Here is a 17,921-nt window from a genome sequence, read left to right on the forward strand (position 1 = left end):
CCATAAATCTCTTCTTGATTTTTTTCAGTGCTGCGGCCCGGCTCCCGGGAAAATGCAGAGTTGGAAGCAGAAACTGGGTCACGTTTGAAGACCTTCGTTGGCCAGGGTCCACTGCCCCCAGAGGCCAGACTCCAAGAGAATACTCCTAGGGACAGCAAACATGGCTGGGGGGAACTGGCCCCCAGCCCTCAGGAGTTGTAGTAAAATACCAATCCTGCCAATCCAACCTCATGATAGAACCGGGAAAAACCTCTGTTCCACAGATATTTCCTAGCTCACAGCTCTGAACAGAAACAGAGCTGTTTGGGAGACCTGGGATCCAGGAGACGAACACCCTGGGAGGCAAGCGAACTGCCCATAAGGTTGTATGTAGTGTCGGCTGGGCCCAGGCCAAGAGCTGGGATCCAGAAGTGGTCCCCCCACTTCCACATGTTCACCCCAGCCACACGAGTGCCCAGGCAGAGGGCAAAGCCGGGCTCCTTCCTTCTGTCCCTCATGTCTCCCTGCCTCAGCCTCCTCTGGCCTCCCCAGTGGGGCTCCGGTTGAGGCCTGGGCCTCTCCGCACACTGCTGCTATCATAGATGTCAATGTTGTTGTGATTAAATATTTATCCGCAGGGGGAGAGAAGAAAACAAAGCTCTTCCTCATTCTCACAGCTAATTTGGGCTAATTTCCCCTGGGGATTCTGCCTCCCCCACCCAATGTCCCCCCCCCTGAAGCCAACTGCCCCCTCCCTCTACTTCCGGAGGCCACCAGGAGAATGCCGATAGCTGAGTCAGGGCTGAGCTAAGAGGTGACCCCATAGCCCCTTTTCCACGGCTTTTGCAAGCTACCTATTTAGCAACCCTGTGCCTCAGTTTCCCGTGAAAGTAGAAACAGAGCTGGAGTCTGGATTGAAAATATCCCCCTACAAATGGAGTGCCTCCATCAAGGCCCAGCAGGGTTCTGGGAACCATCCCTCCCCAGCTTGCCAGTCCTACTGAAGCCTAAGGAGAGGGAAAGATGCCAGACCGGATGACAGCCTCCATTTCTGGGCTTCTCTGGCCGCGCAGGGTCCTCACACTAAGTGTTGCAGGGCTGGGGGTTGATCCCAAGGTCTGGCATAGCCTAAGCCAGCTCTCCACCACTGAGCTACAAGGCCAGACCTCAAATGTTCCATCTGCAACAACCCCACAACAGCCAAGGCTCTAGTGACGAGTTCCACTTAGCCTCGCTGGGCCAGCAAATAGTAGCCTGAGGCACCCCATAGCTCTCCCTGAGTCACCCAGCAGAGCAGGAGGTGTCAGGTCTAGAAACAGCAAATGGCGAACCTGGAAGAACCACCTTCTCCGAGACCCAGGGACCTGACACTAAAGCTACAACCAGTGTCTTAGGGGTGGTCTTAAGGCTACCTCTGTCCAGTGGTCGGTCGCCTCTTGCCCCTCAGGCTTTATGATATCAACCCTCCGGGAATTGCTCAATTGGACAGTAGACAGTTCACAGGCAGTTGGAAAGAGATTGGAGTCACCGCGGGGGTCCCAGAGCCCTGCCCTGCCCTGCCAGGTGAGCACATCTCCTCTGGGTCTCTTGTTCAGATTGTAAGCTGCATAAATTGGGGGAGGCTCCAATCTAGGCACTAGGCTGGCCTCTCAGCCACATCTGCCACCGTCACTGAAATTGCGTGTATACAACCAGAACATGGAGATGCCATACATCTGCCAAGGGGTCACTGACTGGTTCAGACAACTAAGGGGGCGGTGAAGAAACATGACACACTGCCCTGGGGTTGCGTCGGATGCTCAGCCCTGTCCCACAGAGGGAGCAGCTGTCGCATTAAGTGGTTCAGCCACACAGAGCCCAAAGAGCCAGCATACATGCAGGCTGCCCTGAGGTCAGGCCACCCCGACGGCTGTGGTGGGTCGCCGCTCAGGCCTTCTGGGTTCACAGCTGTTTCTGTGGGTGTCACACAGGGGTGGGTTGCACACTGCCAGAGTGTGAGCTACATCAGGGCCAGCTGGTACAAGGAGCTCACACGAAACAGCTTATGACAGTGGACCTACACCGCCTGCAGCCCTTTCCAGGGGTTTGCTGACAGCTTCTCCTACGGACTCGGCCCACAGCCCACATGTGGGAACCGTCGGGGCATGGAGGGAAGGAAACCCAACGCGAGCAGAGCCGGAATCAGGAGCCCTGAAGGCATTTCTGACGCCAAACCTCCCACACGCCTGCCTCCCGGGGTTGGATCCCAGTCTCTGGCCATAACAGGGCCCCTGGTTCCCCTGACAGGCCTGACTCCTCCAAAGGGTTTGGCAGACAAGCCTCCTTCATCCCCACCTCCCTCTGTCTTTTGATGCTGTAATAAGAACAAGAGGAAGTGAAAACACCCTGGAAGGAGGCAGAGAGCAGCCCTAGGGATGCCAGTCTCCACCCGCAGGGAAAAGGGGGAGCTCTTTGAAGTCCATTCCCCAGGCCCCAGACTCTCTCCCCCCACACTAGTTTTAAAATAGCCAGGGAAGCTCAAATAGGGCAACTAGCTAGGGGTACCTCTCTCCGGAAGAAGCCCCCCAGGATGGCTGCATTGCCCTCCTCTCCATCCCTTGGTTGACTCCCTAACCCCGCCCACTGGCTTCAGGGTGGACAGCCACAGCACAGAGGAGAAGCAGCATCATGGTCCTTGTCATCCCAGCAGTGTAAGGCGTGTTCCAGGGTGTGTTCTTCACTGATGAGTTTGTAAAGGGAACTTGGGATGGGCTGCTGTCTGGGAGAGGTTGAGGCCCCAGAGAGCGTGTGTGGTGTGGGAGGGCTCGGGAACCTGTCACATTGGCATTGCTCCTCCCCAGGCATGGCCCAATCTAGAAGGAATCAGACCACGGAGCAACAACCAGGCCTGGAAAACCATGATTCATCTTTCACTGAGCTGACTTTTATTCTGCTAAAACCAACCCAATGACATGAAGCCCAAACACCAGAACTGAGGGCAGAAAACGGGGAGCGGCCTTGTACCTTGTCATGGGATGAGGTGGGAGCCATGAACTCGATCCTCAGAGAGATGCGGGTACTCAGGGGTTACCACGCCATCATTGGGATGCTGTAGAGAGAGCTAGAACCCAGACCACATCCCCAGTTCCCTGTACATGGCTCCAGATCACCAGCTTAATGGCCTGTGCCATCTTGGATACCTTGTGTTCCCGGCCAGCCAGGTGCCCATCAAGTAGGAGTCTGTGATTGGCCGAGTGGGGACTGTCCTATATCTCAGCTGTATAGACACCTCTTAGCCTACATCTCACACCCCAAAATGCAAGAGAAAAGGGAACGAGGGACCTCTCCCCTCATCACCCTGAGCATCTCTCCACCACCCCCAGGACCCAACTGCCCAGCCAGGGATTAGTTTGTGAGTCAGAATCCTACCAAAGGGACTCAGCCAGTGCCTAGAATATGGGAAGTGGGTCACTCGAAACCTCCCCTGACCCACAGTGAGAAAGTCTACAACTCTGCCTGCCTGAGAGCAGCACTGCAGACCCACGGGCATACAGCCACCCACAGGACAGCAGGCTATGTCCTCTGTGGCCTCTGTACTCTGGCATGCCACCCATGGGGTTTCCGGCTGCAAGCAGGGCTGCCCGACAGAGCCAAGGTATGGAGGTATCTGGAACTTCCCGGCCCAGCTGATCACTTGTAAAAGAGCAGGGACTCGGGACCCAACAGCCTCGGGCTGGGAACAGAGGGTACGGTGCTGGTACCTAGCTCTGGAAACCTACGTCTCACACCACCGGGCATGCTTTCCGACTCTGCCAGAGCACGAGCCTGATTCGGGGTGACTGGAGAAATGGAGAGAAGGGGGTACGAGGTAAAGAAGACATAGGAAATAACTTCCCAGCTTGATATTGATGGGAAGCAGGAAAAGAAAACATGGCCCCCATTGTCCTGTTCTTCTGCCCATCCAGTGACGACAGAGACCCTTCCTCCCCCAGGAAATCTGCCCAGGCTGCTGCAGTTCCTACAACAGATATTGGTCTCCATGCTAAAGCTGCTGCTGGCAGTGGGGTGAAGGTGGCACATTAGGGGCCCATGTGACCGGCTTCTTTACATCTCCTGTGCTTCATCCACGGTTCAAGACACAAGATAACATTGCTCAATCACTGACAGGCAGAGACGGGTCCCGCCCAGAGCCAGTCCTGCAGCTCCACTGAGGTAGATCGGGGACAGACAATCAGTCCACAGGGAAGGACTCAGCCCTTGAACCAAACTCCTGAGACTGTGGGGGGTCGGGTGCTCAATCAGGGAACATGCACTCCCTTTGCTATGACCGTTCAATCAAATATGGCTGTGATCCTATGCTGTCCCCTGCCCTACTGCGACTCGGAGACACCTGTGCAGCTGACAGTGGGGCTGAGGGAGGGTCCAAGAGCCCTGGAGCACTGCAGGGGGGCTGGGGACGGTACTCAGAGGGGTCATTGGGGAAGGCTTCTCTGAGGCGTTACTGTGGAACAGAAATCAAATCTGGAAAGGATCCACCCTGCTCGTCCGGAGCAGAAGCCAGGAGGGGACCACAGGGGGAAAGGCCCTGACGTTGGCGCTTAACCTTTGTGTCTGGACAGGGAGGGAGAAAAGGGATCACTGAGGAGAAAGGCCAGAGGGTAACTGGCTAAGGTCAAGTCTGACTCCAGTGGCCACTGTGCAGACAGGGAAATGGGAGCTGTGAGCTCAGTAACAAGACAAACAGGAAACCTGAGGCCCAGAAGAACAGGCACCTGCGTGGGCCATGGGTCAGCAGAAAATCTCCTCACCAAACCTCAGCGCCTCTGCCATCTCTAGGCCAGGAACACCCACTGCCCGACTTCTCCGGAGCATCAAAGATCACACAGCCTGCTCCGACCTTCAGGCCCACAGTCTACACCCAACCTCTGTCCCATCCCTCAACACTGCCATGGTCCCCAGCCTCCTTGCACAAGACCCAAGCCCAGGAGTGTCTGAGAGCTAGTTCTGCTATGGCTGGTGCTCCCTCCCTAGCCTTCCCTCCTCCTAAATCCAGCCCCTCACCCCACCCCTAGCCCCAGCATTGCTTGAAGCCTGGTGCTTTGCCCTAGCCAATCCATCCTGCCTCAGGGCTGTGGACAAGCCACACGGGGGTGGGTTGCACACTGCCAGAGTGTGAGCTACATCAGGGCCAGCTGGTACAGGGAGCTCACACGAAACAGCTTATGACAGTGGACCTACACCGCCTGCAGCCCTTTCCAGGGGTTTGCTGACAGCTTCTCCTACGGACTCGGCCCACGGCCCACATGTGGGAACCGTCGGGGCATGGAGGGAAGGAAACCCAACAGGAGCAGACCCAGAATCAGTTCCTGCCAGGTGCTGCAGAATTCAAGCCCAGTCCCTGATTCGCATCTCTGTATTTGAACCTGAAGACAGCCCTGCACCCAGGGCAGTGGCTTTGTTTTAACTAGAAGTTTTAACAGTAGGTACAAGGGTTGGTTTCTGTTACTCAGGAATGTGGAGGGTAGCTAAAGGGCCCAAAACTCTGGCCCATCCTGACCCCCCCACCACCACAAGGCCTTGGTATGACTCACAGGAGCATCTGGGATCTCCTGATCCTACAGTTACCACAATGACCATGGCCTTGCCTTCTCCAGGAGACCGGTGGCGTAACTCGATTGTCTCACTTGGGCCTAAAATGGCACAGGCTGTCATTATGAGCTGTCATTTCCCAATTACTGCAGATAATATCTACTTTAATTGAACAGGGTCCCGATAATGCCATTATGCACCGAGTTACCCAATTCATTTAATATATGCATGTACACACATTAGCACCTGACTGCCACCCTGAGACGGCTGTACAGAGACATTTACAAGATGATACTTCGATGGGGGGACATCAGCTTTCGTTTAAGGGGTGACTGTCCTCTGGTGTTGCTGCTTTTACCAAGAAACTGAAGGACAGGGACACACTAGGTCTGCCTCTCTCTCCCTGTGGGCTCATGGGGCTCAGAGGTGGGGGAAGCTTTGGACTAGACCAACTTGGCGCAGGCCAGGAGGTTGCTTCTCTGCAGAAGCAAAGGTGGCTGGGGAAGGGGACCCACAGGCTTAGGAGGGAGGAGCAAGAGGGCAGAGGGAGGTATTGCTGCACAGGGAGCAGGTAAGGGGGGGCTAAGGGGCCAGCCTGCTCGCCAAGGGCCCCCGGCAGGAACAGGTATGCATGGGATGGAGTGTGATCCTTCTGTGTGTGTATGGTGCACACACACATGCATGCTTGTGCACATACAGAGACCAGAAGTAGACAAGTGTGTCCCTCAGTTTCTCCTCCATTTGCTGAGACAGGTCTACTCACTAAGTGGGAAGCTCACTCACTAGCTAGCTGAGACTACCCGTCTCTCCCTCCCCAGGGCTGGATCGCAGGCACTTTGCCTCCTCACACAGATGCTGCCACAAACTCGGGTCCCGGTGTTTGCCGGGTGAACCAGCTTCCCCTCAAAGCATTTCTGGTAACCCTGGCTGACGTTCTTGGAAATAAGAGGTCTTGTAGGGAGTAACATGAAGCTGTTGTCTCTACGCCAAGCCCCTCTGCTTCTTCGGGTGGGCCTGCTCAGCTAACAGGTCTTCTGTCAGACTGGGAGCAGGGCTGGGGCCTAGCTGCCAGCGTCCTCACGCCTTCTCCAGGTGGCAGTACAGCAACCTTCCAGAGGCAGGAGCTGACAGCCCAGCTGCCCCGTCCCCCGGCAGGGCCTGCCCACCGGGGAAGTTGGGTTCCGGGCCGGGAGGAGGACAGCGGGGTGGGCAGATGTCTTGGGGTGGGTGGTAATTAGGGGCTGCTGCTCCATGCTTGTAGGGAGAGGATGGGTCTGTCAGCTATAATTACAAGGCTGTGGAGTCCATAGGTTCTGCTCCATGTCTTCCCACCAGCTGTGGGGCCCTCAGGACAGGGACAGACTGTATAGCCTTCCAGGCTCCTCTGGCCAGTAAACTATTCACTCAGGCTGACTGCCAAGCTTCTGAGAAATCACACCTCTAACAGAAGCATGCAGAAGCCACTGACACAGGTCGGGGGGGGGGGGGGGGTGGGGGGGGGAGGAGGACCAGACCGGAGACCAGGCAAGCTGTTCAGCCTAGGGCCTTTTCTGTGTGAGTCCGAGCAGCCCCCATTGCCCCCTCTGAACACGCCTGAAAATCCACCATCGGTGAAATGTTCCTCTAGGCTAAACACGGCCAGCTTTGGGGGCAAAGGATCGTTTCTGGGGATGTTTTGTCCCTGAATGGTATAAGGCTATTGAGAACAGTATTCCCCAGAAGGGCAGGTGTGCCATTCAGGGCTGAGCAGAGATTGGGGTGCATAGATACCGAAGATCTCACCCAAGACAAGAATCCAACCAAGGCTGGGGGGGGGCGCTCCTCCGGGAAGCAATCTACTCAGAACTAACCCACAGCATGCTGCCCCTGGCCTGCGATGCTCCCCTGCATCCGATATGGGAGCAGCTCAGGAAAGCTCCCAAGTTCTCAGCTCTTCACCAAAGGCCTGTCACCTCCTCCTGCGCACAGGGAACTGAGTCCAGGGGGAAAGGGGCCAAGACCAAGCCACCTGAGAGGTAGGGAAGCCGGCTACCCAGGGCTGCTTAGGGTCACCCTCAGAGTACTGGCCTTTCTGCCCTCCCTAAGTCCCATCCAGAATCCAGAGTAGAGGGTGTGAGGTGGGTGGCTGGGCTATAAACACACACACACACACACACACACACACACACCTGCCAGACTCACAGCAAGGCCGGCATCACACTGCCATGCGTGTGGCTTGTGGCACCCTAGCCCTGAAAGCCAGTTCAAAGGGTTCCCCAAAAGCCAGTTTTCTCCCTAGCCAGGGGCAGCGTTAGTGAGGAAGGCAAGAAGAAACCAGGTAACCCCTGCAGAAAGGATTGCCGCTCAGGGCCTAGGGGCAGAGGGCGCTCGTCCTTTGGGCTCAGGACTCCCCGCCGCTGTGCCGCTGCCCCAGCTCAGCACAAACAGCCACGCAGAGCTGGGTGCGAGGTGCGGGGGCGCAGCGCACAGTCAGGCCTCCACCTCGGCCCCGCCCCCGCGCGGGGAGGGGACATGGTTGCCCGCGGGCTCGGGGAACCGACCCCGGAGCGGGGACCTCCCCCGCCACACGCGCGCTCACACAGAGCCCTTAGAGACGCTCGGGTTATCAGGGTTTCAGAGAAGGTATGGTCCCAAGTGTCCAGAGAAAGCCTGACCTCCGGTCCCGGGGCTGCGGAGAGACCCCCAGACCTGCAGCGCCACCGCAAACCACGGCGGCGGCTGCGGGCGGGAGGCGCTTCGGCTCCAGCCAGTGGCGAAGGTGGTGCCGGGCTGGACGCGGTTCTCGGAGCAGGGAGCCTCAACCCGGGGCTGGCACTGCCCTCTGGCCGAGGACCACGGGGCAAAAAGGCTCACACCGCGATCCGCGCCCCCACAGCCTAGCCTCTCCGCAGAGGGGGCGCGCGGGTGTCACCGTCCCCATCGGGGCCAACTCCACCTGTCATCAGTGCAGCCCCATCACAGCCCCCATCCCACTTTCCCCCAGACCCGCAAACAGCAGTGCCCCATCCCCGAGGGGGCAGCGGAGGGGCGACCCCAGTCCGGAGGGAAGCCCCTGTCCCCGGGTCCCGCGCCCTCCTCCCGGAACTAGGGAGCTCGCGGAAGCCACCTCCTCAAACGCTGGGGTCCCCGCCGCAACCCGCGCTCCCGGAGGCCGGAGGGCATCGTCCCCTCCGCCCGTGCCCCTCGGGCCACAACTCACCGCGCATCGGCGAGGTGAACGCAGCGGCCAGGGGTCGGCTGCGCCCCGGGAGCGCAGGGAGGCGGCGGCCAGCCCTTAGCTGCTCGCGGTGCCCGGAGCCCGGGCCGCGGCGGGCGGCGCTGACGCTGCGGACCAAGCCGGGCGCCGAGCCGCCGGCGGTCCGGGGCGCGGCGGGGAGGAGCTGGCGGCGGCTTTGGCCGGAGCCTCGGAGCAGCGAGCGGCGCTCGGCGGCTGCTCCCGGAAAGCTGGAGCTGGGAGCGGCCGCCACGGTGCCCGTGCTGCTGCCGCCGCCGCCGCCGCCGCCGCCGCCGCCGCGGAGCCCGAGAGCGCGGGCGAGGCGGTGCGGGGCGCTGCGTGCGCCGAGGCTCGGGGCTGGGGAGCGAGCGCAGCCGGCCGGGGTGCAGGCACCTGACGGCGGCGGCGGCAGCGGCGGGGAGAAAATGAGAGCGTGCGAGCCTGGCACGGGGATCCGGGCGGCGCGGGAGGGGCTCGAGCGCCGGGAGCGCGGGCCGAGGACCGAGGGGGCCGCACGGCTCCCGGCGCCCACCGCCCTGCCGCACCGCACGCGCGAGCCCAGCCCGCAAGTTTGCGCCGCGAGTGCGGGGCGAGCGCGCCACGCTTCCGCCGGCCTTTTAAAGAGCGAGAGCCCGGGTCCTCCCCCACACACCCGCACCTCCACCTCCGGAAGCTGGGACTCGACACCCCTCCACGCCCTCCCCGCCGGCGGCTCCCGCTCCCTCCGCACCCCGTTGTCGCCCGCTCCGGGAACCCTCCCTCTTACACTCCTTTCCCCCCCCCCACATCAACCCCGTGCGCCAGCTCACTACCCCCGGAATCCCAAAGACGTGGCGGAGACCCCTCCTCACCCCCACCAGTCGAGGGTCAGGGAACCCAGCTTCCCGTCGCACACCCTGCAAAGTACAGAAGAGCTCAGGGACCCTTAGGGGTGAGCTGTACCCACCCGGTGCGTCACAGGAACCCCCCCACCCGCGGGGCCGCTTCTCATAGCCACGCACACACGTGGCATATGCCCCCTGCGGCATGCTCATTTGCTCTCTTCTGTCACAAGCTTGCGAAGAAGGAAACTGAGGACCCGAGAGAGGTGAATCCACCTGCCCCAGGTCCCTCAGCCTGTGGGAAAAAGCGCTCTTACCCTGAAGCTCTAAACACCCCGCGTCCCCCAAACTAGGGGAGCAATTCACCCTCGGACCCACTGAACACGGTGTAACAGGTGGGCTGGAACTAGCCCCAAGAAGAGTTCCTCAGCCCAAGAGGTTGGCAGGTAGCTGCCCCCTTCCCCTCACGTGGGATTTGGTGAACCCGGAAGGGCGCCTTCGAGGCCGGCCATGAGGAAGGCAGGGACAGACCACGCGATCCTTGGGGAGCTGCAAACAGGCCCACACTGCAGAAGTGACTTCCCGGGGAGCCCCAGGAGTGGCCAGCCTCGTCCTGGGGAGGTGCTACAGTGCCCTGGGAAACAGGGGAGAGGGTGGCTGATAACAGAGCTAGAGAGGGGGCCAGGGCGCAGAGTGCCACCTGGTGTTCACTGTGCCCATCCTGGCTGCTAGACCCCCTGATTTCCAAAGAATCTAGAGGAATACTTGGGAGAGTCTGGGGATAGCAAGGACTGAGCTCTCCCCTACCAGTGCAGGCCCCCATTGCCAGCTCTCCAGACCATGGAGGCCAGCTCACCATGCAGTGCCTGGCACCGTGCCTGGACCACAGCGAGCTTAGGAGTGTTTGGTGCATGAATAACTGTTGGCAAACTGTACTCTCCTTACTGTCGCATGTGATGACCCAATACATGTCTCCATTTACCAAGTCAGCAGCCTGATGGAAGTGGGCTTTGTCGTGTGCAACTGACACCAGGAGCCAGCCCCCCTCACAGAGGGACAGAGACAGAGCCATCCCCATGCTGTGGCTGAACACCACACCACTGTCTAGCCCCTGGGTCCTCCTACAAAGCCAGCAAAATGAAATTGGGCTCCTTTAACTGGGAGCCAGGGTACTTCCCATACAGAGCATAAGCATCCTTCGGTGGGTTGGATAGATGGAACTGTAAATTACACAGGCCACGGTTTATTGAGAACCAAAATGACCACATCAGACACTCCCTACCCCTGCCCCTCAGGATCGCCTCTACTCTGGCCATAATTATCCCCCACCCCCCACCAGCTGTGTTTCTAAAGGCTGTGTTTCTCAGCAATTAAAAAAAGAAACTGTTGCTGGCAGATGCTGAGCCTGTGGCTGGGCCAGAGAGCCTGTGGGTCCCCAGCCGATCTGCCAGGTAGCCATGACACCTCAGACCACGGAAGCCTGGTGTATTCCCCCATCAGCCCTTAGTCATGGGCTCCAGGTGGCCTGACTCCTTGGCCAGTTTGCTCTTGGTGCCCGTAATGGAGAGAAATGGACAAACACGTGTGCCCTTCCATGATGTCTTCTGCCTGGGAGCCAGCCCCTGTGGAGGAAGGATGCCCGGAAGTAACCTCCAAGGGGTCGTGAAGGGCTCTGCCTGGACCTGCTTTCCCAAGGCCTCATTCAAACCACTGTCTCTTGAGAACCAACTGCAGACCCTGGACCTCAGAGCTGGTTCAGGCTGGGGGGGGAGGGACAAGGCTGGGTCCTCTGTGCTGAGAGACACTAGATATGAGGTCCCCAACCTTGTGAGTATGGTGCTCTCCATTTGTCAGACTGGGCTGGGCTGAGATGCCTCTCAAGATTCCAGAGTGGGTGAAGCCTCATTCCAATACTTTTAAGGTGGGGAGGCCACAGGACCCAGCCCTGAGTCCTCTGGATACTGAGGAAGGCTACGCAGCTCTGCACAGTGGGCTCAGGACTGTGCCCTGGAAGTTGTTCCTGAGATCTGACCTCTAACTCCCTCCTGCTGCATCAGATTCTTTCCTTCTTCAAGTGAGCTTGTATTTTGTGGTTTGGGCTTTTTTTCTTTTTTTAATACACGTGTGTGTGTGTGTCTCCGTCTGTATCTGTGATTGTGGGATGTGATCACACTTCGGCACACTTACAGAAGTCCGGTGATCAACTGTCAGGAGTTGGTTCTCCGTGACTCAGGGTGGCAGGTTTGGTGCCAAATCCCTTACCCACTAAGCCACCTCACCAACCGGCCCTCGTTTTGGCTTTTTTAAGGACAGTGTCCTACTAGCCTTGAACTCACAGCAATTCTCCTGGCTCGGCCTCCTGAGCACTGGACCTATTCCCACTATTTCATTTTGTCTTTGAGACAGAAATGACATCGAACGCCTGACCTTCTGCCTTCAGCTCCTGAGTACTGGGGTTGCAGACACCCAGCCTTTCGTGCAGCACGGGAGATCAACCCGGGTGTGATGCACGCTAGGCCAATGCTCTACTAACTGAGCCACTTCCCCGGCAGGACACCTGATATTTTCAGCTGGTTTTTGAAGTTCTGGGATTTGAACTTACGACTTCATGCCTGCCAACCAAGTGCTCTGCCAGCGATGCCCATAGTCCTTTACTTGTTTGGTTCTGGTTTGGTTTTTCAAGGCAGGGTTTCTCTGTGTAGTCCTGGCTGTCCTGGAACTCACTCTGTAGACCAGGGAAGCCTCAAACTCTGAGATCCGCCTGACTATGCCTCCCCAGTACCAGGATTAAAGGCATGTGCCACCACACCCAGCCCATAGCTCTTTCTTTCTTTCTTCTTCTTTTTTTTTTTTTTTTTAATGTATTTTAAGGGGCTGGAGAGATGGCTCAGTGGTTAAGAACACTGCCTGCTCTCCCAGAGGTCCTGAGTTCAAATCCCAGCAACCACACAACTGTCTGTAACTTGAGTCACAGGGGGCCTGACTCCCTCTTCTGGCCTCCCGGGTATTCAGACATATACAAAATACCCATATACCTTAAAAGGATTACTTTAATATCTTTAAATAATATGTGCCAGTCTGTGTGCGGTGGTCAGAGGCGGTCGGTTCTCTCTCCATGGTGTGGACGATCAGACCAGAGGGCTCAGTCTTGCTAGCAAGCACCTTTGTCCACTGAGCACTCTGGCTGGCCTGTCCCCAACTCTTTCTTCATGCTTGTATCCTGACCTCCCCAAAAAGAAAACAGAGTTTGTCTGCTGTACCAGCCAATTAATTGGAGCAAAGCTGTCCTGTGACTTCAGCATTTAGAGGAATCTAACAGAAAAGCGTGGTTGTCTTTGAAAGTCCTGCATTATAGTCAGTCATGGTGAGCTTGGGTGGGCACAGTCCTGGGAGGACTGACGGACCCAACTGTCTGACAAACGGCCAAGGGAACAGTCACACCTCACCCCCTGCACCCAAGGGTTCCCATCCTGTTTCCCCCTACGTTAGCCATTCAAGTAGAAATGTCTATTTAAACACAGCTGTCCCCTGGCAGAATACAGAGCCAAGTCACCATGCAGTCACAGAGGGGGCCTTGTCCTGGGTTGCAAGATCGGGTTGCTGCTCTGCTCTTGGAGTCATGCAGCCCTTTCGTGTAGGTGACAGAAACCAAGTCATGAGGGCATAAACACTGGCCAATTTTCTCACTCGGTCTTAGGGACAGTAAGGCTTAGCTATCTCTAGATCCACGGCGTCCATCTGTCCTGACTGGCAAACGGCACAAGGTGAGGGCAGGTGTCAAGCACAGCTTGGCTGAGCCACGCCTACCAGAACCACAGTACTGTGCCTGCCACAGGAGGGTCAGCGTGCATACAGCAGCCGGGGCAGGAGGAACATCAGACAGGAAGGCAGAAGGAAGCAAGGGGGTTCCAGGACAACATTACTCCCCAACTGTTGCTCCAGAGTTTCTTTTGTCAGCCTCCGTTTCCCAGGAGAGAGGATGGAAAAGCAGGGGAGGCTGGGAAAGCTCGTCTGCTCCAACGGCAAGCCAAGGCATGAAAACCTAGAGAGGAAAGAGATCTCTGCTGCCCCTGAGCTAGAGGGGAGGAAGTGGTCTCATGCACCCAAGACCAAGAAGGCTAGTTCATGGAGCTCCTGCTGCCTGGAACCCTCGAACCTCAGGATGGCTGGGAATGGGGAATGCCAAGACAGCCAGACCTCCAGAGCAGGAAGCTTCGAAATGAGGGGCCTTGAAAGAAAACCAAAAGATCCAGATGTGAGGGATGTAACACAGCTGGACGCACCTGAATCCTCCAAAGGCCTCTGCCTCTGCTGACCACACAGTGGATGCTCAGCACATACAGCTGGTGCTCAGTGCATAGACCTGGCGCTCAGCGACCAGCGAGTGGCTGATTTCTCTGACAAGAAAGGCTGCCTCCTACCCTGCTCCTTTCTACTCTCTCCTCCGCCTTCCCTGTCTCTTTTTTTCTTAAGACTCAGGATTTCTCGGCTTCTTTGCCACTCTGCAATTTAAAACTACTTATCATCTCTCCCGCTCTCCCCGCACGTCCAGGGGCTGTCAGCCCCGAGCCAAATGTCATTAGGATGGATGTCACAAGCCCAGATGTCAAAATACAATTAACATTTAAAAGCTCCTCCCGCCCTCAGCCTGGTGGCCAGCCATTCTGCAGCTCCTTCAGCTGAGTGGCAGGGCCCCGAGCACCAAGAAGAGCTTGCCAGGTGACAGGCACAAGAGAGGACACCATCCAGCCTTCTAGTTGGACTGATGCACAGGCCTACCAGAGGGCCAGGGGAGGAGAGGGAGACCTGGAGCAATGTGAGGCTACACACACACACACACACACACACACACACACACACACACACTCACACACACTCACACATACATACACTCACACACACTCACACACACACATACACTCGAACACACACACATACACTCACACACACACTCACACACACTCACACACACGTACACTCACACACACACACACATACATACGCTCACACACATACGCTCACACACACTCACACACACACATACACTCGAACACACACACATACACTCACACACACACTCACACACACACACACACACCAGGTCTCCACCATCCAGTCTTCCTGCTGAACCTCGTCTTTCGCTGTCTGCTGCCCACACCTGGGGATATTCTGTGTCTGTCTTGTCAACAGTCAGCTAGGCCTGCTGTCCTAACTGGTGATGTCCCAGCCTGGCTGTCGACTCTGGATATGGCCCGTCACTCACTCTGGATTGCATGGGGAGAAAAGACAGGACCAGAGTAAGGGACCCCCATGATTGGGGCTGGTGGCCTTTGTTGTCCAGATACAAAGCCCAGCTGATAAATGATCGGGGTCCCCCTCTGTCAGCCACCCCCACCACACTGCAGCCCTGGTCTATTGAGGGAGCTGCCGGACAGCGGTCATGGAACGCCATCTCACAGAGGCTTCCTTCCTACAGGGGACCAGAATGGACAAAAAGCTGAAAACACCATGGGACAGCTCACTGCCAGCAGCCAGAGGAGGCCATCGATCCGAAGCTTCTCTGAGGTTATCTTTAGATGGACCACACAACACCATGAAGGCTGGACCAACCCAGAAAAAATAATCCCCACAGAGGCTGCGTAAGAGGGGTAGTGGGGTCTTGTGCCTTGGCAGGGGGGCAGAGGTCACAGCTGCAAGGACACACCCCCAGTCCCTGGTTACCTCTGTCTCTACCCCTCCTTCCTGCAGGTGCTGCCTCTCAGCCACCTCAGCCCTGTGCAGACCCCCAAAGAGGACAAAGCAGGCTGGGGAAGAAAAGCCTACACAGGCAGCTCCTACCCTCGTGGGCTGCATTCTAATGGCGTTTGATTGGATCGGATGCGCTCTTGATTCCCTCCTGGGACATCAGAAGGAGGGTAGGGAAGAATCTTTAATTCATCAAACTGAAATATTAATAGACTTTCAACCAGCTGGATTGGGGCGTGAGGCCCCCACAATGGAAAAAGAGGGGGACAGGCAGGAGAAGGTGGGAAGAGGAGAGGAGCTGCCCCCAGGGTGAGGGTGTGTCACTGGGTTTGAGAGAAAAAAGTTTGTGAGCTTTCAGGTGGGCTGCTAAGACCACTCCCCTAACACCCCACAACAGGGGGATCAATGTAAAGGCCCTCTCTAGGATGGTGGCACTTAGAAGCCAAGTCGAAGTCACTAGACCAGTGTAGCATGCAGATCCCCGGTGAAGGGGTTCAGCCGAACACCGGGTGTTCCCTCCCATACCACACACCGGCCTCACCACACCCCTTACTTCTCTCTGAGCTAGACACAGCCCTCCTGCCTCTGAGATGGTACTCAGAGAATCCAAGCCAGCGCAGCACAGTGCTCAGACCGCCCGGCACCCTGGGAATGCAGGAGTCTCTGAGATCCCAAGGCAGGCTCCCTACCTGAAGTCAAAGATGTCATTCCAGAGTGGCTGCTTTTCCTCCGCATTGCCCAGGTACAGGCTGCCACAAGCTTCCTCCTAAGAGCAGGCGAGAGGAGAGACTCACCATGGCCTTAGGATGGAGACCAAGGAGCCTGGGATAGTGGTCTAGGGTAGAACCGCTTAGCACACATCTGTGGGCTCAGGAGCACCTGATTTGAGGCCAGCCTGGACTACGTTAAGGAAACCCTACCTCAAAACAGCACCAGTCCAGGACCACAAGAGGGTGTGGTCGCCCAGAACTCACAAGGTTTGAAGCTGAAGCCACAGATACAGTGCACTCAGATCAACCCCTCTGTGTCTCTTCCTTTTCCCTCTCAGACCTTAGTCTCCTCTTTGAATGCTCCATAGCTCAGACTGGGCTGGTCTGGAGGCAGCACCCATGGACCCCCACACCCTCACAGTCCTCCAGCACCACATGGACTCCCCCTCACCCTCTGTCCAGACCCCTTCTCTACCCCCAACTCATCCCCAACCTTAAAAACCCAAGTGGAGAATTTTAGGGCACCCAGATTCGTGGTCCTCCTCCCAGTGATGAAGGGGCTATGTACCCCCCCATTTCTATGGCTTGTAGTGTGTGACTAAGATTATCTGGGTACATGGTCTGTGGGCTAACTTCAGCAAGTGTCCAAACGGACCTAAAGCAGCAGCCGGATGGCAAAAAACCTAAGAGGCCTGAAGTGGGGGATAGTAAGTCCCCCCCCCCGAACCCTTCCCTTCGCCTATAGCAGTGTATGTGAATTTCCTAAGGGTCCTCTACAGGATGAAGTTCCATTTGGCCACGGACCACCACCCTCAAGTAGAGATGGGCTCTAAGACGCCGGCGAGCAGAGCCTGGGTGCGCTCCCATCGCGGGCCTGCAGCGCCACCCCGTGGCCGAGCTCCCTCACTGCACCGCTGGTGCGTCCGCCGCTCTGAGCCGGACCCAGGCTCAGGTGTGAGCTGGCAGGAGCGGGAGGAGGGGAGACGCCCGGATGCAGAGACTTGTTTTCACCTGAACAGATTCCGGGAGGAGGCAGCGGGGGTGGCCGGGGCCCTATTTCAGGCCCATTTTCCAGCTGGGCCGCCGCCCTCAGATTCGTGCGCAGCCACTCACCTGCAATGACGACAGTCTTTTCTAATCCACATGCGCCCTTTGAAAGAGACCCGTGTGGGTCCCCGGTTTTTTGAGTGGGCTGCGATGCCTAGGTGTGGAAGCCAGCAAGGACGGGCAGAAAGCGCCAACCTTCAGCCTTTCCCAATCCCAGTCCCCTTCCTGGGCAAGGCCCCAGGCTTCCCACCCTTGCTGCGCATTCGAGCACACGGACTAAGTTTGAGGTTGTGCCTCCAACCAGCCAGACTCAAATCTGTGCAAAAGGCCCGTGATTTCATTTTTTTTTTTTTTTTTTTTTTTTTTTTTTTTTTTGGTAAACTTATCTGAAGTTACAGCCATTTGGAAACAAGCAAACTAGATTGAGAAAAACCACCATCATTTTGGCCTGTAGGAAAGGCTGTTGGGGACATTCTCTTGATTTAATGATTGATGTTGAGGGACCAGCCCTCAGTTTCACCCTGGGACAAGTGCTCCAGAGTTGTGTAAATGCTGGATCCAGGCATGGGAGCAAGCACAGGTTCAATCCCAGCGCGCTGGAGGCAGAGACGGGGAACTCAAAGAGCTCCAGGCCAGTGAGACAAGTCTAAAAAGGAAAAACAGCAGTGACTGGGTGTGGACTCAAGCAGTGCTCCCCCGTGTCTCTGTTGACTCATCACCAATGGGCTGTGATCAGGGCGTGTAACCCAACTATATCCTCTGTCCTCCAAACGGCTTTTGGTCATAGTCTTTTTTTTAATGATTTATTTTCTTTTATTTATAGGAGGACACTGTAGC

General features: G+C 57.0%; 1 protein-coding gene across 1 annotated transcript in view; it reads right to left on the minus strand.

Moving 5' to 3' along the window:
- The window catches only part of GRM4 (glutamate metabotropic receptor 4), a gene marked incomplete at both ends in the record, with an annotated part of 91,379 nt that extends 74,242 nt beyond the window's left edge, over positions 1-17,137 (minus strand). The window contains one exon of the mRNA XM_080937594.1: positions 17,049-17,137. The remainder of the gene's footprint in view (positions 1-17,048) is intronic.
- Between the last annotated feature and the right edge of the window lie 784 nt (positions 17,138-17,921).

Source organism: Micromys minutus (genome assembly GCF_963924665.1).
Source record: "Micromys minutus genome assembly, chromosome: 25".
Taxonomy (NCBI): domain Eukaryota; kingdom Metazoa; phylum Chordata; class Mammalia; order Rodentia; family Muridae; genus Micromys; species Micromys minutus.